This window comes from Mixophyes fleayi, chromosome 2, assembly GCF_038048845.1.
Source record: "Mixophyes fleayi isolate aMixFle1 chromosome 2, aMixFle1.hap1, whole genome shotgun sequence".
Taxonomy (NCBI): Eukaryota; Metazoa; Chordata; class Amphibia; order Anura; family Limnodynastidae; genus Mixophyes; species Mixophyes fleayi.
The window spans coordinates 12,789,255-12,814,171 of record NC_134403.1 but is presented as its reverse complement, the minus strand read 5'-3'; the positions used below and the strand labels follow the sequence as shown (position 1 = coordinate 12,814,171).

The 24,917-nt window shown below is 41.3% G+C and overlaps 1 long non-coding RNA gene across 1 annotated transcript; it reads right to left on the bottom strand.

The window, feature by feature from the left end:
- Positions 1–18,095: 18,095 nt before the first annotated feature.
- On the bottom strand, positions 18,096–24,266 carry LOC142140034 (uncharacterized). Its single transcript, XR_012688271.1, has 4 exons — positions 24,103–24,266; positions 20,449–20,567; positions 20,228–20,351; positions 18,096–18,270 (listed from the first exon to the last, which is right to left on the bottom strand). It is a non-coding gene; the product is annotated as an uncharacterized LOC142140034 (long non-coding RNA).
- Positions 24,267–24,917: the final 651 nt, after the last annotated feature.

The following is a 24,917-nucleotide window of genomic DNA, read 5'->3' as shown; positions in this document are numbered from 1 at the left end:
TCCCTAAAACCAAAGAGGTGGAATGGGAGATGGAAGGGGCAAGCCAGCATAGACCAAGTACAATGGGTGCCAGAGCATGTTGGATGTTGTACAACTACAAGTGACAGCACGCCTCTGCATCCAGAGCCCCCTGGAACATATAGTCCCACAAACAAACCTAATGAAAAAAAAACAAGTTTAGCAGCATGTAAATTATTGCAAATTCTCCCATACCCTCATCTACAGCTTTATTAAAGAGCTATATCCAACTGGAATCTGCTTCCTGGAGCAGTCTGAAGGGAATTTTTTTCCACAACATAATCTAAGGGAGAATATAAAAAACCTTTATATATGGATGTACAAATGGAAGAGATTCCTTAGCACTAGAAAGGGTACCTGTGAATAAATGTATGGGAAAGAGGAAAAGTGTATTCATGTAACATAAACATGGGACTTCTTTATTAAACAAATGTCGACATAACAATGCGATTCTGGCCAGAATACAACGATAACAATGTAATGGACCAATAGTGAAGGATATATCTCGACAGCCTTGGCTAGCAATATTGCGTGCGGAAGATGAAAATTTAGGTCCAAAAGACAGATATATACGTTAAAAAGTCAAATCCTGAGCAAGTGTGTACGGTTCAGTACAGGGTCCCTAGAGCAGGCCCGCTGATTGAATAAGAAAATAATTAAAGGTCTGGAGTGACGGTCCATGAGCCAAATTCTTGATATGCTATATGCAAAGTCAAATCCAGATCGAGATGATGATGCCGAGATGTCAGGAGACAGTAGTAAAGGACTTAATCTTTGATGAGGTGCTTGTGGGAGCCTTGATTCCAGTCTTCATTCTTACCTCCCCTGGTGGACAGGTGGCGGTGGGAAGTTCAGCCGTGAACGAAGGGAAGTGAGCGCGGCGTCTCCAGCGGTGCGCGCATGCGCATAGGGTAGATAGTAGTCCCAGCTCTTCTCCTATTCGGCTGACGTGGTAGGCTTGGAATCTGGCGAACGGGGGATAGCGAGGTGAAATCTTCCCCCCCACTCAGCTACAGTGATCCAAGGGGCCAGTTGTGGATGGCAAATAAAGTTCAGTGGTGGTGTAATATCCAACGCCTTTCCCCCGCACCGTGCGGGCTTCATCACGGATAAATTATGAATGAAACAGATGTTCCTCCTATTCCGACTTTCACCTATACTTCCTCCTCTGGCAGCTTTTACATTATCCAATAGGGAGCGCAGTTAACCATACAGCCTGCTTTATATATGGATGTAACTGCTCCTTACCGGTGGTACTCGTTCTGATAACAAATATAGAACAAAGAATTCAGAACAGTATAATTTCGACATGAATCAAATGTAGATTTACTATAAAACAAACACACAAGATCTCTAACTCACTTGCTATCAATTTTGATATCAGTAAATGCCCTGGGGTTTAGTGAAGCAGCAATTTACACCAAGATAGTTGGTAATACCTGACGCGTTTCATGGCTAATAAAAAGCCGTTTCATCAGAGCTATACCAATAGTTCATATCAAGGTACTATTTATAGCACCAAGCCATAGTCACATGATCTAAATCCACCAATGATCTTATATAACCTCCTTAGTCTCCAGCTTGTATTTTATTCCCAGTCAAGGTCGGGTGTATTGACATATATTTCTTCGCAAATTTGCGCAGGTAGTGCATGAGATCAAAAGCACCATACTAACATGTAAAATATTGGCAACTCCGTTTACACATATAAAAAAACAGATAACCAGCAAATAACTAATAATAAAAATACATAAAGGCTTAAAATCCCCATACTAAATTAATGACAAATAAACACTATGGGCCTGATTCATTAAGGATCTTAACTTGACAAACTTCTTATTTCAGTGTCCTGGACAAAACCATGTTACAATGCAAGGGGTGCAAATTAGTATTCTGTTTTGCACATAAGTTAAATACTGACTATTTTTTCATGTAGCACACAAATATCAGCTTTAAATTTTATTGTACAAATAAGCTATCAAGTATTTGGTGCTACATGAAAAAACAGTCAGTATTTAACTTCTCTGCAAAACAGAAAACTAATTTGCACCCCTTGCATTGTAACATGGTTTTGTCCAGGAGACTGAAATAAGAAGTTTCTCAAGTTAAGATCCTTAATGAATCAGTCCCATATATACATTATCAAAAAATAATTGACTTGCTAGTATCTCATTAAAAAACGCCAAGGATATCGAACAAAATAAAAGACAACCAGCTATCCTATATTTACAAAAATAAAATAAATAAAAAATAAAAAAATATTGAAAATTGATTGCCATAATCATTTCAATACAAAGATAATTTGGTTATTATGTCTAAATTCAAACAAACACAAAGATACACTTCTTAAGAAGAGGGCAACCATACAAATCTGAAATGTGTGACACAACTATATAGATATGAACAGATAAATAATATTCAAATTACTTTGAACAATTCATACTAACATGAAAATCTAAATTTGAAAATCTAAATAGACATGGATACTGTCTATAATCATAAAGCAGATAGCAGTAAAAGAGTAGGAGAAGTAAAAGAGTAGGAGATCATCCCTCAAATTGGCCCATAATGGCTAGCAAGACCATCTTGTTAAATATGGCGACTTATATAAAAACCACACAAGATTGAAGGCTTAATGTTATTAGAACTCAAAACTAGTCGTCCCATAGTATTCTATGGTAACAAAAATAGAAGAAATAGGGAGGACACAAATGGGGAACACGTATAACTGTAAATAATCCTTGGTAGAGACTAGAGATGAGCGCACTCGGATTTCGGAAATCCGAACCCACCCGAAAGTTGCTGATCCGAGTCGAATCTGAGACAGATCCGGGTATTGGCGCCAAATTCAAATCTGAAACCGAGGCTCTGACTCATAATCCCGCTGTCGGATCTCGCGATACTCGGATCCTATAAATTCCCCGCTAGTCGCCGCCATCTTCACTCGGGCATTGATCAGGGTAGAGGGAGGGTGTGTTAGGTGGTCCTCTGTCCTGCTATATCTCGTGCTGTTCAGTTATGTGCTGTGCTGTGCTGTGCTCTGTGTTCTGCTCAGTCCAGTGGTGCTGTGTCCTGTGCTCTGTCCTTCTGAGTTCAGTGGTGCTGCTGGGTCCTGTGCTGTGTCCTGTTCAGTCCAGTGGTGCTGTGTCCTGTGCTCCGTGCTTCTAAGGGCATAGTTATTTCCCCATTATTCCCAAGTGTCATGACATAGACGATGAAATGCCATCAACGTCGTCTTCCAAGCCCGATGCCCAATCTCGTAGTACAGGGCATGTAAAATCCAAAAAGCCCAAGTTAAGAAAAAGTAGCATAAAGAGAAACTTAAAATCATCTGAGGAGAAACGTAAAGTTGGCAATATGCCATTTACGACACGGAGTGGCAAGGAACGGCTTAGGCACTGGCCCGTGTTCATGACTAGTGGTTCAGCTTCACCCACGGATCTTAGCCCTCCTCCTCCCCCCCCCTACAAAAAATTGAAGAGAGTTATGCTGTCAGCAACAAAACAGCAAACAACTCTGCCTTCTAAAGAGAAATTATCACAAATCCCCAATGCGAGTCCAAGGGTGTTGGTGGTTGTCAAGCCTGACCTTCCCATCACTGTACGGGAAGAGGTGGCTCGGGAGGAGCCTATTGATGATGTAGCTGGCGCTGTGGAGGAACTTGATGATGAGGATGGTGATGTGGTTATTGTAAATGAGGCACCAGGGGTGGAAACAGCTGATATCCATGGGATGAAAAAGCCCATCATCATGCCTGGTCAGAAGACCAAAAAATGCACCTCTTCAGTCTGGAGTTATTTTTATCCAAATTCGGACAATCAATGTATGGCCATATGTAGCTTATGTAAAGCTCAAATAAGCAGGGGTAAGGATCTTGCCCACCTAGGGACATCTTCCCTTATACGTCACCTGAATAACCTTCATAGTTCAGTGGTTAGTTCAGGAACTGGGGCTAGGACCCTCATTGGTACAGGGACACCTAAATCCCGTGGTCCAGTTGGATACACACCAGCAACACCCTCCTCGTCAACTTTGGCAGCAGGCAACATTGTGTATTACAGGCTTTAATAAGAGGCACAATGCTGACAACATATTAGAGAAACTGAGGGAAATTATCTCCCAGTGGCTTACCCCACTTAGACTCTCATGGGGATTTGTGGTGTCAGACAATGCCAGTAACATTGTGCGGGCATTAAATATGGGCAATTTCCAGCACGTCCCATGTTTTGCCCACACCATTAATTTGGTGGTGCAGCATTACCTCAAGAGTGACAGGGGTGTGCTGGAGATGCTTGCGTTGGCGCGCAAAATTGCTGGACACTTTCGGCATTCAGCCAGTGCCTATCGCAGACTAGAGGCACATCAAAAAACCATGAACCTGCCCTGCCATCACCTCAAACAAGAGGTTGTGACGTGCTGGAACTCCACCCTCTATATGCTGCAGAGGATGGAGGAGCAGCAAAAGGCCATTCAGGCCTACACAGCCACCTATGACATAGGCAAAGGAGTGGGGATGCGCCTGAGTCAAGCGCAGTGGAGACTGATTTCCGTGTTGTGCAAGGTTCTGCAGCCATTTCAACTTTCCACACGAGAAGTCAGTTCCGACACTGCCAGCTTGAGTCAGGTGATTCCCCTGATCAGGCTGTTGCAGAAGCAGCTGGAGAAATTGAGGGAGGAGCTGGTAAGCCATTGCGATTACACCAAGCATGTAGCTCTTGTGGATGTAGCCCTTCGTATGCTTTGCCAGGATCCGAGGGTGGTCACTCTTTTAAAGTCAGAGGAATACATTCTGGCCACCGTGCTCGATCCTCGGTTTAAAGCGTATGTTGTGTCTCTGTTTCCGGCGGACACAAGTCTACAGCGGTGCAAAGACCTGCTGGTCAGGAGATTGTCCTCTGAAGAGGACTGTGACATGCCAACAGCTCCACCCTCATTTTCTTCCACATCTATGGCTGCGAGGAAAAAGCTCAGTTTTCCTAAAAGAGGCGCTGGCGGGGATGCTGATAACATCTGGTCCGGACTGAAGGACCTGCCAACCATTGCAGACATGTCTACTCTCGCTGTATTGGATGCTGTCACAATTGAAAAAATGGTGGAGGATTACTTTGCTGACACCATCCAAGTAGACATGTCAGACAGTCCATATTGTTACTGGCAGGAAAAAAAGGCAGTTTGGAAGCTCCTGTACAAACTGGCTCTATTTTACCTGAGTTGTCCCCCCTCCAGTGTGTACTCGGAAAGAGTTTTTAGTGCAGCAGGGAACCTGGTCAGTGAGCGGCGAAGGAGGTTGCTTCCTCAGAAAGTTGAAAAAATGATGTTTATAAAAATGAATAATCAATTCCTCAATGAAGTACAGCACTGCCCTCCAGATAGTACAGAGGGACCTGTGGTTGTGGAGTCCAGCGGGGACAAATTGATAATGTGTGATGAGGAGGAAGTACACACTGTAGGGGGAGAGGAATCAGAGGTTGAGGATGAGGATGACATCTTGCCTCAGTAGAGTCTGTTTAGTCTGTACAGGGAGCGATGAATAGCTTTTTTGGTGTGGGGGCCCAAACAAACCAATCATTTCAGCCAAAGTTGTTTGGTAGGCCCTGTTGCTGAAATGATTGGTTTGTTAAAGTGTGCATGTCCTATTTCAACAACATAAGGGTGGGTGGGAGGGCCCAAGGACAATTCCATCTTGGAACTTTTTTTTTTGCATTATATGACCAATCAATAGTCGTTTGCCATGTTCAAAAAGTAAAACCAAATTTCAACAAATTCAAGAAATTAAACCAAAAGTAAAATGCCCTGTCATAATTTAAAACAAGAGGTATTGACGTGCTCTAGAACTACTCTATTGTTGTTTATATTTTATAAATACTACACTTGAAAGCTTGAGTCTTTCAATGAAAAAGTAACTCTCCATTGCACGAATATTTGCAACAGGGACAATTTTAGTGTTAAGAAAGTCAACAAATAACACTTTGACGCTGTCTGTCTTTATAAACACTACACTTGGAAGTTGGAGGAGGTATTGTGGCCCCGGCACCAAATTTACTACCGGGGCCACTCCACTGTGCAGTCCATATTTAGGTGTATCAGATATTAAACAACGGTGACAGTTGATGCCCAATTTTATAATTATATTGTTGGCGCTGTAAAAAATTGTGTTCCGGGCACACCACACTACGCAGTCCATACCCTTTTTTGGTGGAATTCTGACCCGTGGAGGGTTTTTTAATTATATTGTGGCCTCGGTACCAAATTGTGTACCGGGGCCACCACACTACGCAGTCAAGAAAGATAGATGCGTATCATAGATAAAGTACATTCAGTGTTGTGGGGCAAATCAAAAAATATTCAAAATGCACTGTCATTATCAAAAACAAGATGTTTTGACACTCTGAAACTCCAACATGTATATGATGGAGAGGATGGAGGAGCAGCCGTATGTGCAGTGTAATGCAGACCTGTTGAAGGTTTTCTATATATTATATTGTGGTGCCCAGTGCCCACTACTCTACGCAGTGCAGATACTATTTTTGGGTGTAATTCAGACTTGTTGAAGGTTTTCTATATATTATATTGTGGTGGCCAGTGGCCAGTCCTCTACGCAGTGCAGATACTATTTTTGGGTGTAATTCAGACCTTGTGAAGGTTTTCTATATATTTTATTGTGGTGCCCAGTGCCCACTACTCTACGCAGTGCAGATACTATTTTTGGGTGTAATGCAGACCTGTTGAAGGTTTTCTATATATTTTATTGTGGTGCCCAGTGCCCACTACTCTACGCAGTGCAGATACTATTTTTGGGTGTAATTCAGACCTGTTGAAGGTTTTCTATATATTATATTGTGGTGGCCACTGCCAGTGGCCAGTCCTCTATGCAGTGCAGATACTATTTTTGGGTGTAATTCAGACCTGTTGAAGGTTTTCTATATATTATATTGTGGTGGCCAGTGGCCAGTCCTCTACGCAGTGCAGATACTATTTTTGGGTGTAATTCAGACCTTGTGAAGGTTTTCTATATATTTTATTGTGGTGCCCAGTGCCCACTACTCTACACAGTGCAGATACTATTTTTGGGTGTAATGCAGACCTGTTGAAGGTTTTCTATATATTTTATTGTGGTGCCCAGTGCCCACTACTCTACGCAGTGCAGATACTATTTTTGGGTGTAATTCAGACCTGTTGAAGGTTTTCTATATATTATATTGTGGTGGCCACTGCCAGTGGCCAGTCCTCTACGCAGTGCAGATACTATTTTTGGGTGTAATTCAGACCTGTTGAAGGTTTTCTCTATATTTTATTGTGGTGCCCAGTGCCCACTACTCTACGCAGTGCAGATACTATTTTTGGGTGTAATGCAGACCTGTTGAAGGTTTTCTATATATTTTATTGTGGTGCCCAGTGCCCACTACTCTACGCAGTGCAGATACTATTTTTGGGTGTAATTCAGACCTGTTGAAGGTTTTCAATATATTATATTGTGGTGGCCAGTGGCCAGTCCTCTACGCAGTGCAGATACTATTTTTGGGTGTAATTCAGACCTGTTGAAAGTTTTCTATATATTTTATTGTGGTGCCCAGTGCCCACTACTCTACGCAGTGCAGATACTATTTTTGGGTGTAATGCAGACCTGTTGAAGGTTTTCTATATATTTTATTGTGGTGCCCAGTGCCCACTACTCTACGCAGTCCAGATACTATTTTTGGGTGTAATTCAGACCAGTTGAAGGTTTTCTATATATTATATTGTGGTGGCCAGTGGCCAGCCCTTTACGCAGTGCAGATACTATTTTTGGGTGTAATTCAGACCTGTTGAAGGTTTTCTATATATTATATTGTGGTGGCCAGTGGCCAGTCCTCTACGCAGTGCAGATACTATTATTGGGTGTATTGGGTTTTAATTATATTGTGGGGAACACTCCTCTACGCAGTCCAGAAAGATACCTCGTTGCAACATTTTGTACTAAAAAAAATAAATATTGTGAGGTGTTAGGTGTTCAGAATAGCCTTTAAATTAGTGGAAATGATTGTTATTGAATGTTATTGAGGTTAATAATAGCGTAGGAGTGAAAATAAGCCCAAAAAATAGATTTTTACACTTTTTATGTTTTTTTCAAAAAAAATCCGAATCCAAAACCTTAAATCCGAACCAAAACCTTTCGGCAGGTGTTTTGCAAAACAAATCCGAACCCAAAACATCGAGCAAATCCGAATCCAAAACACAAAACACGAGACTCCAAAAGTTGCCGGTGCACATCCCTAGTAGAGACTACAATCTTGAACATACAATCAGGTATTATTTAACTCTTTACTATCATTTAAACCATGTGGTATCAATGTCCTGAGTCTGAAAATCCTGAAAATTATAGTATTATAATTATAGTAAGTCTACATTTGATTCATGTCAAACCCATATTGTTGTGAATTCTTTTGCCGCTATATTAGTTGTCGGAATAACTATAACCGGAATAACATACCCCACCCCACCCACTCCTTACAGAGCCCATTTGATAAATTTAAAGTGAACAACTATACTGCACCAGGAAAATATCCACTAGTCTAGTATAAGGGAGCATGTGTTTATGGGGCACTCAAGGGATAATAGGGTAATATAAAAACAGAAAATATTTTATTAGTATACATTAAAAATTGTAATGAATGTCACAATATATAATCACAAATATTTAGCTGAATGGAGTCAGAAAATCCCTATACATCTACCAGTTCAGTTTATGTTTCACATAGGATGCATCTTTGCTCCTAATGCAACCACATGCCAGTATCTAAAATAGAATGTAATAGAATATTACAGTATGGCTTGTACCTGAATGCATTTTTATGTTATGCATATGGCACATTTTTCCAGAGAAGCCTTATGCATCTACAGGCGCGGGCTGGGAGAGAGAAGCCCGGGGGGCACACAGGCGGCCGCATCACATGACAGGGGATGCGGCCACGTCATTGATGATTGATGTCATCAGATGCGGCCGCGGGGGAAAGTGTTGAATTTTGCATCCGGGGGGTGGCCGGCCGGCCGGCCTACCTCCCCGGCCCAAGTAGCGGTCTGACTGAGCGGCCCAGGGGGGCGCTGTCCTCCCTGCCCCACGGGCCAGCCCGCTCCTGTGCATCTACCACTGCATTGTTATTTTCTGCTTATAACATTTCTTTGATCATGATGAGGTTCACGCTGGAATTAGAGAATTAGAATACAGTGTAGTACAATGTTACAATACAGTGTAGAATTGTTATACAAATGATGTATTCTCCATTCCTGCAGTACTGATTTGATATCAAAATGGATCTGAACTAAATGGCACTAGAACATATACAGGTACAGTCAGTGGTTTAAATGGAAATTTCGAAGTGGCGGTATGAAAAATGTAATTAAAATGTAAGTGACTGGAATTTTATAGATGAAGCAGGCTGTAAGAGGTATCATCAACAGAGTACATAAAAGACTGGCAATTCCCCACTGTCACCTCTAGGGTATGTAATCATGGAGAGAAGGAAGCTGCATAGGGGATGGAGCACCCACCACAGTAGAACTGCATCTGGGCCCGGAAGAAGAGCACTGGACTCTGGTATGATAGAACCGATCACCAGGTCTGGCGCATGACATTTGCAGTATTAAAATGGAGGCATATGTGCTAGGAGAGAACATCAAATAATAGATGAAATGCTAGAAGGTTTTGGATTAATGCCCCAGCATCCACCGGCCAGGATTGTTTGGAGGAACTCCAGTGCTAACAGCACAGGGAAAGTTTTTCCTAGTGCGGCCTGAATTTTTTTTGTCTGCGAATCCCTAGGAAATTTAGACTAATGTTGAGCATACTTAGGTGGCTCCCCCATATTAATCTTAACCAGCTCAGGCTATCAGTGCTGATACTTTGTTGACTTTGGGGCGAGGGGCACACGTTTTTACTTTTTTATTTACTTTATTCTTCTTTTTTACATTATGGATTTTTGCTCCAGGTGTAGAACACTGGCAAGAGATTCATCTCCTGGTAGGTGTATCAGTGGATAAGACCACCTTGAAATGTATCACAATTAACACATCCATATTGTACTCAGCCAACATTTGCAAGCTCTTTTATTTGTCTATTTGAAAATGTATAAATGATATGTACAGCTATATGATACTTACCCGCTGTCCATATTTGGATAGAAATTGGCATATTATAGAAATCTGATATGATATGTGTAAGTGCAACGTACCGTGTTCATGGAAGACTGATAGGTTCCTCTATATATCCATCAGAAAATGAGGGCAAGTTATTGGTTGGACTCAACATAAAACAGACCCTATGCTTACAATCTGGTCACTCCTCTGAGAAAGCCCATTGGAAAAACGTACGTATATAGTATATATAGTGGATGCAGAGGGGGCACAGAGTGTGTGGATGCAGAGAGGGCACAGAGTGTGTGGAGATGAAGGAGGGCACAGAGTGAGCTAGCTGTAAATTATTCTTTGACAGAAATATAATAGAAAAAAAATATATAAAAATACTCTTTTCCCTTGGATTTATGTGTATTATTTTTGCAAACAACTTACTAAGTATTTCCGTCCTGACCTAAATACTTATTACGTTATTTTGACCCAACTACTTATAAAACGGGACTGCTCGGTAATTATTTTGGAGGGGTTGGCTTGAAAATGGAGACTCTAAGGGTGCCGCGAACTGCAAAAGTTTGGGAGCCACTGCCTTAATTTTAGATCCTAGGGGCCCCCCTGTCTTAAGTGCCCCGGGCCTCCCAAAGCCTTAATCCAGCTCTGACTAGGATTTACTAGTAGATTAATTGGCTGCTATTAAATTGACCTTAGTCTCTCTTGATCTGTGTGTGTGTATGTATTAGGGAATTTAGACTGTAAGCTCCAATGGGGTAGGGACTGATGTGAGTGAGTTCTCTGTACAGCGCTGCAGAATTAGTGGTGCTATATAAATAGCTGATGATGATGATGATGACTTTAGTTCCACACCACAATAGATAGTGCAAGCACTTTCCTTAGTATTGTGCCTGAGTTGGATTGCAAAAAGCTGTGAATAGTGCCACACATCCAAGGATGCATGAGATATGTTTAGTGATGTATTGGATGGTTGTGCATATAAAGAAATTATACTAAGGTGCAACCAATTTCTAACTTATATACAAGTCCTTGGATACTTTAATCTATATAAAACAGTTTTTTTTGTGAAATACTTTGTAAATGAAGCTTTAATGTATACCTAATTGAGGAAAATTAAACAAAATGGTTTTCCTGGAATTCAGAATATCTATCATTCTATTATCTAGGTAGTCCAAAATATGAAGATGGGTGATATACTGTGTGGAATAGGCTTGACATATGATGTGAATATAGGGTCAGTGCAAAATATCATCAGAAATTAATACAGTTTGATAATTAAGGGCAGGGGCGGGCTGGGCTGGGGGGCAGTGGGGGGGAATCTGCCCCCCAGGCCGGTCTCATAGTGGGCTACTTTGGGCTGGGAAAAACTGGGCTACCTGCATTTTATACCTTTAAATAGGCTGCTGAATATAATCTTGCCTCCAAGGCCAAAATTTGCCAGCCCTTTCCTGATTAAGGTAAGACACACACACAGGCATGTCATGTGAAAGCAGAGGGGGATCGGGGTCAGTGGTGGGGATTTTACAGTGCACAGCGCAGACAGAGCTCAGAAGAGCATTCCATTGCCTCTCTGCTCACTACATCAACTGACTGTGGTTGCCATAGTAGTCCCATGTCTCTGTACAAACTGCAGAATTATTGCAATATCATAATAAACATCTCAATTAATAAAGTTTATGGTGTTATTAATGTATTATATATTATATTGTTCTAAATAAATATATTTTTATACTTCTTAAGGTGTTGTGATACTAATTTAATTTTAATGAGAGTTGGTGCTTATCAAAGAATATTTAGCACAGTCCCCGATGCTTAGATAACTTTTTTGAGGGGACATGTTGTTTTTTATTTTACAACTCTAAATATATAGCAATTAAGTGAACACATGCTTACTATACTCTCCCTATGCTTGCACACCCCTTCCCTCTCTGTTTGCCTCACCAGGGAAATGTCAAAATGTTAATACAGATGTGGGTGAATTTTAGGGTCACATACACAGTATGATAAACGACCACACAGAGGACAAGGAGACAGCTGGTGGGTTTAGCTATTGAGCTTCCTACCACAAGTGATGGTAAATTCATTAACATAATTTAAAAATGTATCAGATACCTTTATTACAAGAAATTGTGTCTGTAGCTATCTTTGTAAAAGATATTATGAAAAGGAAATTTATCTGATTGACATTTCTGGGTTTTTCCCCCCATGAGACTATGTTAGCAGCTATTAAATTGAGGATTTTGTTTTGCCTTCCTCTGGATCAACACAAATGGAACTTATGAAAGATTGAACTTCATGGATTAGTGTCTTTTTAATTTTTACTAACTATCTGGATTATCCAAGATCTGACCTTTTCTCACCATGGAAGACACCAAAACTCTTATTCACTTCTTTATAATCTCTCAATTTGATCAATGTAACCTCCTCCTCTCTTGCCTACCAAACCCGAGCCTTGCTCCTCTTAAGTCTATCCTTAATGCTGCTGCTGCCCACTTTATTTTTCTCTGCTGTCCCTCTCTGTCAGTTGCTACATTGTCTCCCTGTGGTCTACAGATTTACATTTTAACTCCTCACCCTACCTGCCAAGCCCTCATTAAATCCTCCCCAGTATATCACCAACCCTCATCTTTTTCCACACTCCTTGCCGCCCCCCTCCGCTCTGCCAACGACCACCCCCTCACTACCACACTGATAACCTCTTCCGACTCCCTCCTCCAGGTCTTCATCCAGACTGCACCCCACCTGTGGAACGATCCCCCACACACGATTGGGTTAGCCTCTACTCTCAAATGCTTGAAGCGTGCCCTTAAAACTCATTTATTTATTCAATCCTATCTGCCCTTCTCCTAACTCCTTTGCCTTGTCAATCACAACCACTCCACTACTCAGCCCCATCCTTAATTGTGTCTTCCCCTTCCCTTTGGGATGTAAGCTCTCATAGGCAGGACCCTATTTCCTCATGTTCTCCTTCCATTATTTCCTCATCCTCTGTATTTCCAAGATTGCTTCCCTGTTTCTTAAGCCGAGGTCTACTAAACTTTGGACCATGACTCACTGTCTGCGAAAAAATGTGATCTGAATTACAAGTTATTTGTTTGTTTGTTTAATCAGTAGGTCTGGTCTTTTTATTGTTTTATTTTTTAAGTATTATTTTTCATGTAATATCGATCATTGTGTCTACTTATTGTATACTACTGTAAATGTAATTTACAGGGCTGTGGACCTTTTGTGGAACCTTCTAAATAATAAAATAATAATAATAATAATAATAATAATGTAAACTGTAAATTATATTTTGTCAGTACAGGTCATTGTCAATGATGGTTTTAGCTGCTGTTTGCATGTGCACATTTAGGGGGGAAGGGGGGTTCTTTTGCCCAGAAACCCCCATATGATTGGATTACATATTCTGTCAGTACCACATTGAATGATGCACAGCACGCTCTTGGCCCTGTTCCTATCTAGCACAGGCCTGTACATCCCCCGCAGCTGATGCACTGTCATTGCTGATTATTGTAGATTCACATGACTGCCTGGGAATGATTGGCTCTATAGATGTCATGTGATGGATTAAAGCTATGGCCCTGATTGGCTCTATTATTATTAGTATTATTATTATTAATAATAATTTATTTATTTATTTATTTATAAGACGACGTAGATTCCGTAGTGCCGGATACAGAAGCAAGTAACAAATAGATGAGGTAATACATATAAGTAACACAGATGAGTGTGAGTAATGCTATGGGGACTCACAGAGAGGGCAGCAAAAGATGTGACAGGCAGGGCCGGATTAACCCTAGGGCTAACTGGGCTACAGCCCAGGGGCCTCGGGCATCCAGAGCACTTTCACTGTGGTTCTTCCCCATCGCGCTGTAGTCTCCTTACTGAGGAGATCTCGTGAGTCTCACTCTCACGAGATCTCCTCAGTAAAGAGCATACAGCGCGCCGGGGAAGGAGGAGAAGGAGGTAAGTGCTGGGGGGGAGGGGGGCGGCGGCGCGGCTCAGCTCGGCTCACCGGGGGGGGCCCTCACGGGGGAATGGAGGCCCCCTTAGCCCAGGGGCCTCCATTCCCTTAATCCGGCCCTGGTGACAGGATGCACAAATGACAGGAGACAGATGTGGGACAATAGGTAGCGAGGACCCTGCCCGCGAGGGCTTACATTCGAAAGGGAGGGGTGGTAAGAGACAGTAGGACCAATTGTGAAAAAAAAATTAGATGGCAGAAGAGGAAGATGGATATAATGGTTAGGAGGCGGTAGGTTAGGCGAGCTTGAAAAGGTAAGATTTGAGTGAGCGTTTGAAGGACTGAAGGTTGGGGAAGAGTCAAGTCAGAAGGGGTAGGGAGTTCCAAAGATTAGGGGCAGCACAACAGAAGTCTTAGAGGCGAACATGAGAAGAGGTGATGAGAGCTGAATTGAGGCTGAGGTCAGAGGCGGAGCAGAGTGGCCGAGTAGGTATGTACCTCGAGACAAGGTCAGAGATGTAAGGGGGAGAAGTGTTAGTAAGGGCTTTGTAAGTGAGGGTAAGGAGCTTGAATTGAATTCTGAAAAAGATAGGGAGCCAATGAAGGGATTTACAGAGAGGAGAAGCAGAAGAGGTGTGGTGGTACTGGAAGATGAGCCTAACAGTAGCATTGTGTATGGATTGAAGGTCAGAGGTGCGAGAGCGAGGAAGACCAGTGAGAAGAAGGCTGCAATAGTCAAAATGAGAAATGTTGAGTGAATGGACCAGGATTTTGGTTGCTTCCTGAGAGAGTAATGTTACGGAGGCAGAAGTGGCAGGATTTGGTGAGGGACTGGATATGAGGGGTAAAGCTGAGGGCTGAGTCAAGGGTGACTCCAATGCAGCGGGCTTGGGTGACAGGAGAAAGAGTGATGCTGTCAACCAAGAGGGAGATATTGGGAGGGATAGTAACATTTGCAGGAGGAAAGATGAGGAGCTTGGATTTGGAGATCTTGAGTTTCAGGAAGCGCTGTAACATCCAGATATTTACAGCAGATAGACAGCTAGATACCTGGGTTAGGACAGCGGGAGAGAGGTCAGGGGAGGAAAGATACATTTGCTTGTCATCAGCATAGAGGTGGTATTGGTGGCCAAATGAATGAATGAAAACACCAAGAGAGATGGTGTAGAGAGATAAGAGCAGAGGGCAAGGAGAGAGGCTTGTGGGATTCCAATAGAAAGGGGAAGAGGGGGGCGGGAGAGCCAGAAGCAGACACAATAAAAGAATGGCCAGAGAGGTAGAAGGCAAACCAGGAGAGAGCTGTTCCGCGAAGATCTAGGGAGTGAAGGGTGGTGAGAAGAAGAGAATGATCATGGTGTGAAAAGCAAGAGAGAGGTCGAGGAGTATGAGAAGGGAGAACTGACCATTGGACTTAGCTGAGAGTAAGTCCTTTGTTACTTTAGTGAGGGCAGTTTCAGTTGAATGAAGGGGATAGAAGCCAGACTGGAGAGAATTAAAAAGAGAGTGGGAAGAGAGAAAGTGGGTCAGTATAGAAGTCAGGTGATGGCTGGAGAGACATGGTATTAGCTACTCGGCTCCTTCACCTTGCGAAACATTGAACATGGTGACAAGAGGCAGAGTGTATCCTGAAGTACATTATCAGCTGCTTCAGAGGTGAGATCCTCCCTCATTGCAGCCTTATTCCTGTCTGTACAATAACCCTTGGGAATGTGTAAGTGAAATTATAGTGCAGCGTAATTACACAAATATTATAAATCATGTTTAGTTTTATTCAGGGCCTGATTACGGGATCAGACCACCCTAGGTTAATATGCTCATAGTGCCCCCTCACATTCCATGCTAGGCTAATATTCAGTAGGTAAAAGCGAATTTTGCGATAGTTTAAAATCCAAATTCTTGCACCTCCCCCCACCAAAGTTTATGTTCCCCTGATTATGAATCTCAGCTTTTTAAAAGGGTCACGGCAATCTTTGTCACTCATTTCGTCATCATGCTTGTCCCTGTCTCTCTTACATGTTGATCCTCAAACCCTCACCAAAATATGACTCATTGTCTTCAGCCTTTACCGTGATCATATGTCAGGGTTAAAACTGTACTACTTTTTTTTTTCATGTTTTCTCTTCACTTTGTTGAACAACTGTTCTCTTCTGTATTAAGATTTATTTCAGTGTATACCTATTCCTATCACATTTTTGCAAATTTGCATCCCCCCCAAAATTTGGAGCCCATCCCCCCTCCCCCCAAGTCCTTGCACCCTAGGCTGCAGTCTAGTTAGCTTATTGGATACATGGCCTTGTTTTTTCCCCCCCTTTTCTTTTCTTTTTTTTCTTTACAAAAATCACAATTCATTATAACATTTTACAATCAATGTTCTCATTATCAATATTTTTTGGATTGCTTCTGTTGCTATGGTAAAAATCTAGCAACAACTAGTGCCATAATTCAACAAAAATATTAGGCTTAATGTGTTTTTTATTTTCTGAAATCAGGAAATTGTAAACGCCTCTATAGAATTACTGCATTTGCCCCTGGTTTACTTGTTCCTCCATCAACTTAAGGATAAGTGGAGGCCCTACAGTTAAAATAACACATGAAATATTTAGAAATGTTAAATTATTTTTGAAATCCTACATCCTACATCCTACTGCACACAGTAGTTCAGATAAACCAATGCGAAGGCAAAGGGGCCGCAGATTGTAAAACAATGGAGTTAGTGGTACTCCTGCAACTGCTACTATAGCAATGCCAGTGGCCACTTGCCTCTTCAATTTACTGTTGGATCATGTGCTCAGGAGACATGGGAACGTGACACCAGTCTTCCAAGATTCACAACCACCTTATTGTGTGGGGAGGGGGTGTTGAGATATAGATAAATACAATTAGAATCGTACGATAGGCTATAAGAAGGGGAAACAAAGACAATTGTGGGGGAAATATATAACCAGAGAGTAGACAGACAAGGAAAAGAGGAAAGACATGGATTAATGATTACTCGGCTATATATGGTATGCCAGATTGTGGTTGTATATGAATGCACGTATTAATATGTATGTTAATGTATGCTAGTGTGCCAATGTGGGAAATATATGTTTTGACATTTAAATATTCAATAATTTTCTTTTTCTATTGGTAAGATAAGTAGGAAAAATAATAAATGATCATGTAAGTATAGTTCATGTTACTTTTTAAACACGAAAGAAAAACTTCCTTATAGATCTTTGAACGACTTCATCTCTAATACCATATACTAGGGGACTGATATATTGGGGAAGGCAGATAAACAAAAAGAAATTAATGACTGAAAAAAAGATATAATGATTTATAATCAAAGACTCTGTAAATGCACTGCTAAATGACGACAGACACAAGAGGAGCTGGAACCCATGTATCAAGACAGTATTTCTGGCCTTGGACGCTGAAGATTTGTTTGACCCTATTTTCTGAGCAACCAACATTACTCTGATATATGTGTAGATAATTGTGAGTCCCACCAGGCTGAAACTGAGGGAGATGGTTAGGAACCTTATAGTGACTTGCACAGGATATTTTTCCAAATATTTCCACACACATACCATTTTTAAAGAAAAGAATCTCCTGTCTACATAGTAAGCCAGTAAAATAAGTTCCGTAAGAACAGGGATAGCTCCCACCACCCACGTCAGGATAATTGCAACATAACATCGCTGTGCAGTGCAGATCTCTCCATGTCTCAAAGGGTAGCAAATAGCTACGTAGCGTTCCAAGGACATGAGCGCCAAATTGTAGGGGGTAATTAAAGTTGAAGTGGTTGAAATTGCAGCTATGACACAGCACAATCTAACAGGCATGTAGAAGATGTATATAGACGCTATGAACAGAATGAATGCAAGAGAAAGTTGTAATGTATCACTAATGAGCATATGGCTGAAAAGCAGGTATCGGACATTCTCTCGGATTTGAGCTGTGGTGAAGAATATGCCGATCAGTATGACAGTGACAAAGACGAGGTACAAGCCGAAAGTTGGGAGTATTAACGCTAGAAAGAAAATCCTCATATTCTCAGTGGCCAGGTTAAATTTGGAAAATAAGGTCATGTTGCTGTAAGGAGTAGTTACGTTAACCATTGTCTTGTCCTTTTTTTAATAGATGTTTTACAGCAGGAGAAATGTCACAAACTGGCCAATTAGCTGCAAAGAGAAGAGAAAAAAATAGGATGAATTTATAGTACAGGAGTTGGCATTTATAGCAAATTACATCATTAGATTTGATAAGTAGTAAAGTCTGTTAATTATAAGTTCTCTGATAATAACTGAAGATGTAGACCAATAGGGTTCTTTGTAAACCATGTTATATTTTTTTCTTTAACCGTTGTAGTTTAAAGTTCTCTGAAATGCAATTTTTCTAGCAAATGTTCGGCCATTCATTGATAATGTAATGTATATAATAATACACATAATGTATGATAATTGTAATGTTGATATAACTAGATGTGAGCTCTATTTGTATTTTGCAATGTGGTGTCAATTATCTGTTTTAGTTCAATCTGTATCTGTGGCATGCATTGGCTGTATTGGATCTGATTAAAGCAGAGTTGGCCTTAGGCTTCCCTTTAATGTTAATGATGAATCGCTCGTTGTTGACACCCTCTTAAGTATGCTGACATTCCCTGGCATTGTGGTTCTCCTTTTTTCACCTTTGTTTTGTCAGTAATTCTCTTTCTATTCCAATATCTGTCTAAGTGTGATCATTTATCTAAATCATATAAATATTTGTGCTCTCTGTCAGAATGGTGCTTGTTTTTACTAACTGCTAATAATCTTAGGGCCTAATTCATTAAGAAAAGTAAGGCAAAAAAAGGAATAAGTTTTCTCCTGGACCAATCGTGTTACAATGCAAGGGGTGCAAATTAGTTTATTATTTTACACATAAGTTAAATACTGGTTGTTTTTTCGTGTAGCACACAAATACCTGATAGCTTTATTTGTACACTAAAATTTAAAGTTGATCTAGGACATATCCTACCCCAAATATAAATCTGCCATCACATTTTAAATTTACCTCCCCCTCCAATGTAACATGGTTTTGCCAAGGTGTAAAGTCACTCCTTTTTATTTACTTTCCTTAATGAATCAGGCCCTATTACTGTCTCACTGTAAGGCTGGGTACACACTACATAATTTTCCGCCCCAATGTGTTATCTATAACGATTTTAGTAACGACTGAAAAAAAAAAAAACTCCTGTTCAGCATGCGGACACACTAAACATATTTGAAAAGATTTACCCTCAGATGTGTGCTCTTCAACTATCATAACCATCGGCTGAAAAGATTGTGACTGTAAACTCTATGATCGTGAGTGCATGCACACTGTAGGTTTATCCTTGTGGATCACATTCATTAATTTTTTTCACTGTCTCTACTTTTCTCTCTTTTCTGGCTCTACTGTTAGCCACTCAGTCTGACGTTCTTTCTTGACAAAAATATGACAGTTAAACAGCAGCTCTGGCCATGACCCTGCTTCTCATTGTCAAGGATTTTGCAGGGCATTACCCTTTCTAATGCATAGCACCACCCATTTGGACCTATCTCTACACCAAAGTGTAACCACTCCATGTAACAGGACATGTAGATGTGGTGTGGAAGTTACTTCCATCATCATCATCATCATCTTTTATTTATATAGTGCCACTAATTTTGCAGCACTGTACCTAGAACTTACAGTCTAAATTCCCTAATACACGCGCACACATACACACACAGAGGGAGACTAGGGTCAATTTAATAGCAGCCAATTAACCTACTAGTATGTTTTTGGAGTGTGGAAGGAAACCGGAGCACCCGGAGGAAACCCACGCAAACACGGGGAGAACATACAAACTGCACACAGATAATGTCATGGTTGGGAATTGAACTCATGACCCCAGTGCTGTGAGGCAGAAGTGCTAACCACTGAGCCACCGTGCTGTCCAATAATTTTACCACCACAGAGGGTTTAAAACCGTGAAGGAGAGGAAGCTGGATATATCAAAGTGCATTGTAAATTATATTTGTACAGACAAACCTGTAGTTTTAATTATAAACAGGGGCTGGTCTTCATGTAAAATGTAGAGTATAATGTTCTTGGTACCTCAAGTACTACGATCACCTTTTTCTCTTTAGTCTGAAAGTGTAGTGCTGGGCCGTGACATCATAGCCTTGCACCATGCAGCATTACAGGTAAGAATCTGTTGGCTGCTGTCCCTCGATTTCAGCAGCCGGCACCAAGGGTGCTATGGGGTAAATAAGAACACTAAATTAATATCATGGCACTCATTCAGTGTTTTAGAATCCCTCTAAACCTGGCTCGCTTGGCGGCCACATATGTACGCATAGCAGTAGCTGAGACACTGTAGATCTGCCAATTAGATGAATAATTACAAAGCTTGTTCTCTTGTATGCAGCCAGAGAGCTCTTAATCATCATGCTGTCATATAGAAGTCCTAGCTCTAAATTGTGGAAGAACAAGTAAACCACAGATAAACCAAAACATTCCCAACTCCCTATCTCTCAAATGGTATTATATATCTCATAACTAGAATTTGGCATTGGTTAATTACTTTCTTGCACTTGTATTGTTAAGTCAGCATTGCAAAGAAAATGTAATGTAAATGAAAATTTAAAATGAAATGTTTGTGTCAGAATACAGATAATGCTGACACTCTATGGTTCAGGCAGAGGCACACAGCATGAATTATAGTTATACAGAGCTCACTACTGATAAAGACACAAGAAAAAATAAACATAAGAACCTGTATACACAGCATAGCATGAAACATGAGATGAGCGTCAATCCGACAATTCCAAGTTTTAACAATTTGAGCCCAGACGTGAATTGATTCGGAATCGCATCCTCGTCTTGGCTTAGGAAACATGGCAAAAGGTCACTCTACTGTGACACCAGAAGCTTGAGAGATGTGGAGTCTGCAATGTATATGCCACACCCACCTCCTGGTGGCCATTAGTTGGTGTTAGGGGAGAGGTATTGGAGGGAGACTGGAAACTCTACAGTGCAAACAACAAAGCAGTGAGTTGCTTTGCTGAATAATGAATACATTATATATTTATTGTATTTAATTATTGCATTATTAATTCATGTAAATAATTTAATAAGTAGCAATCAGACATCAGCCCTTATTCTGCTGGTTCACGGGACAGAAGAGGGTGCACTATGAAAAGGAGTAACATAGATAGCAGTAATATAAATAATTATACCTCCAGACAGTAGTGACTGTTGGTTACTCTGAGCTCTATGACTCTTTTAGCCTTTATCAAATAGTCTGCAGTGTTTAACCTTAATAATTAAGTAATACATTTAAAGCATAGCTAATACAATAGCCAAATATTAAGTATGCAAACCACTATATAAAATACATTTATGAAACTCAGCAAAAATATTCAGAAGACAATTAATTCAACTGTTGAAGTTGACGTTTTTTCGCACGTATGTTGTGCGTCAGAGCAAAAAGTCATTGAATTGATTTCAATTCAAATGTGTCAGATTCATCAAATCAATTATGTGTAACAGAGCAAGTGACAAAAAGTGGATGGAAGAGACCACAGTAAAGAACTGCAGAGCTGACAAAACAATAAAGCTCAAAACACTATAAAAAATAAATGTATGATACACTGAGAAATGTAATCAAAGAAGAAAATAAGATATTACATAACATATTATATATATTATATTATCACTTCTTCTTCTTCTTCTTCTTCTTCTTCTTCTTATTATTATTATTATTATTATTATTATATCATATATTATATAACAATGTTGAGTGGTAGCAGCTGATGCAAGATAACACGACTCTTTAGTCCCTCGTTGCCCTACCTGATCCTGCATGCAACTGGTGTGGTGGTAGCTCAAAAAACCGCAATAATCATTTAATTTATTTTGCATTGACACTGCAGTACATACAGGGCCGTCTTTCCCATTGGGCACGCTGGGCAAGGTGCCCGGGGGCCCTGCAGCCCAAGGGGGCCCTCCGGAGGCAGGAAAAAATAGAAAACCCTGAAAAAAAGAAGAAAATACTTACCATGCTGTCAGCTGGCGATCCGGCTCCCTCCCTGGTCTCCTCCTCCGTCGCGCTGGCAGTGCATGTCGGGCGTCACATCATCACGCCCGCCCGACATCCATTGCGGAGCGCAGCATGGAGGAGGAGACCAGCGAGGGAGCCGGATCGCCAGCTGACAGCACGGTAAGTATTTTCTTCTTTTTTTCAGGGTTTTCTTTTTCCTGCCTCCGACGGGCCCCCCTGGGCTGCAGGGCCCATATATATAATCATTATTTTTTTATTTTTGTATACATAGGGGCCCCGGTGCACTGCTGTGCCCGGGGGCCCAAGAGGTTCTTAAGAGGGCCCTGAGTACATAGCTTTAATGCTGTTATCATTAGTCAGTATACTGAAACAGCACTGGCAATAGTGCTACTTCTATAAGAAATAAAGGTCATGTAAAAAGAAAGTCTCAGGCAGGGTCCTCCGTTATAACACTTGATGATCTCTCATAAGCAACAAAAAAATAAATACAAATAAGAATGATAACAATTAAAACATTATTCATAAGCATACTATACCTGATTCATGAAAATTGAGCAAAAGTAAGTAAGTAAGGCAAACCCATGTTGCATTGGAGGGGGAGGTAAATTTAAAATGTGATGGCAGATTTATATTTGGGGTAGAGCATGTCCTAGATCATCTTTAAATTTCAGTGTACAAATAAAGCTATGAAATATTTGTGAGCTCCATGAAAAAACAGACAGTATTTTCCTTATGTACAAAATAATAAACTAATTTGCACCCCTTGCATTGCAACATGGTATTGTCCGGGAGAAAACTGACTCAATATTTTTGCTTAACTTTCCTTATTGAATCAGGCCCACTGTACACAGAAAACCAGATGAAAGAACTTAAAATGAAGTTATATGTATTCTTTTGATTATACAACCTGAAATCTCTAACCAATAATACTGTAAACTCTCCACTCAAAAATGAATGGACCAGGTAAAAATAAAAATATTGCATAAAGATCCAATGACCATTATATCCATCCAAAACAGCGATAGGATCCCACCCTAGACCAACACCCCGACAGAATACATGGAAATAACACTGGGTATATGTGTGTGTGTGTGTGTGTGTGTGTGTGTGTGTGTGTGTGTATGTCTAAAGCCCAATTTAATGTGAAATATTTCTAACTGTGAACAAATTTTACTTAAATAAAATACCCATACCAAAGTAGTAAATTTACCTGTGGGTGATCTTAGCCTGCTGATGTAGAACATGGTTCTGGTAATATATGGATGGCCTTAAGTATTTATCTGCTATGGACTCCCTACAGTAATCTTTTTGGCAACTACACTGCAAAAAAGTTATTATTATGTAATGCACCAAGTCAATCTTCCATGCATGATGGTGAAGTTGTTTGGACATCTTAATGTTCCAACAACAACAAATGTCCCACATGAACATTCTTTATGGAATAAATTCATAATGTTCTTGCACATGGAATAAAACATAGTGATGTAATCTGTCCCCTGCGTCTGTTGGAAATCACCTGTAGTTATTTTCATTAGGAGAATCACTCAGGCTCATACTGTGAGGACGCTGACTGCACAAATTGTAGTTTAGTCATTTCACAGAATATTTATGACTGGTAAATGAAAGTAGACGTATACACATCAAACATGATAAGTAATGGGCTATAGGCATTTGGTTGGCAATAAATAAATTAAACAAGTCACAATTTTTACTTAAAGCTCATAAATGTAATTAAAAACTGTTGGATAGAAAAGTCAGAATAATGTCTTTTAGTGTAAAAGTGATAACTTTAAGAAGGGAGGTGAATGAGTAAGATGGATGCACTAAGATTGTAAAACTAAGCTCTCCTGCACCCAGCACAGTTAGTGCCATTATTATTCATGAGTTTTGACTCCCTTCATTCAAACTATTGCTTGAAGGGAGAGGGAACCCTTTGTGAGCATACTTAAGCAGGGCCACCATCAGGGGGGTACGGCCAGTAGCGCTGTGAGGGGCCCGGACAGACTAGGGGGCCTGGACAGACCTATCCGTCTGTCCAGACTCCCTGGACTGTCTGGGCCCCGCCATCACCGATCGTGCCTCCCCTTTTTTTTCTTTCCTTCTACACAATGCTGCAGCTCTGCCTTCCAGACTCTGATAGGCTAGGAGCGCGGCATGGTGACGTCATCACCGCGCGCCGCACTCCCAGTGTATCAGTGACCGGGAGGCAGAGCTGCAGCATCACGAGGAAAAGGTAAGTTAGTGAGCTCTTTTTTTGTTTGGGGGGCGGGGGAGAGGGAGAGCCCAGGGGACCTGGGGAGCATAACTGTAGAGGGAGGGGGGAGAGGGAGAGCCTGAAGGACCATAATTGTGGCAGGGAGGGAACAGGGAGAGCCTGGGGAACCTGATCTGTGGAGGGAGGGAGGGAGGGAGGAGGACCTTTTCTGTGGAGGGAGGGAGGGGGGAAGAGGGGGACCTTATCTGTGGAGGGAGGGAGGGGAGAAGAGGGGGACCTTATCTGTGGAGGGAGTGAGGGGGAAGAGGCGGACCTTATCTGTGAAGGAAGAGAGGGGGGAAGAGGGGCACCTGATCTGTGGAGGGAGAGGGAAGAGGGGGACCTGATCTATGGAGGGAGGGGGAACTGATCTGTGGAGGGGGGACCTTATCTGTGGAGGGAGGGGGGAAGGGGGGACCTTAACTGTGGAGGGAGGGGGGAGAGGGGTACCTGATCTGTGGAGGGTGCGGGACCTTAACTGTGGAGAGGGGAGGGAGAGTGGGACC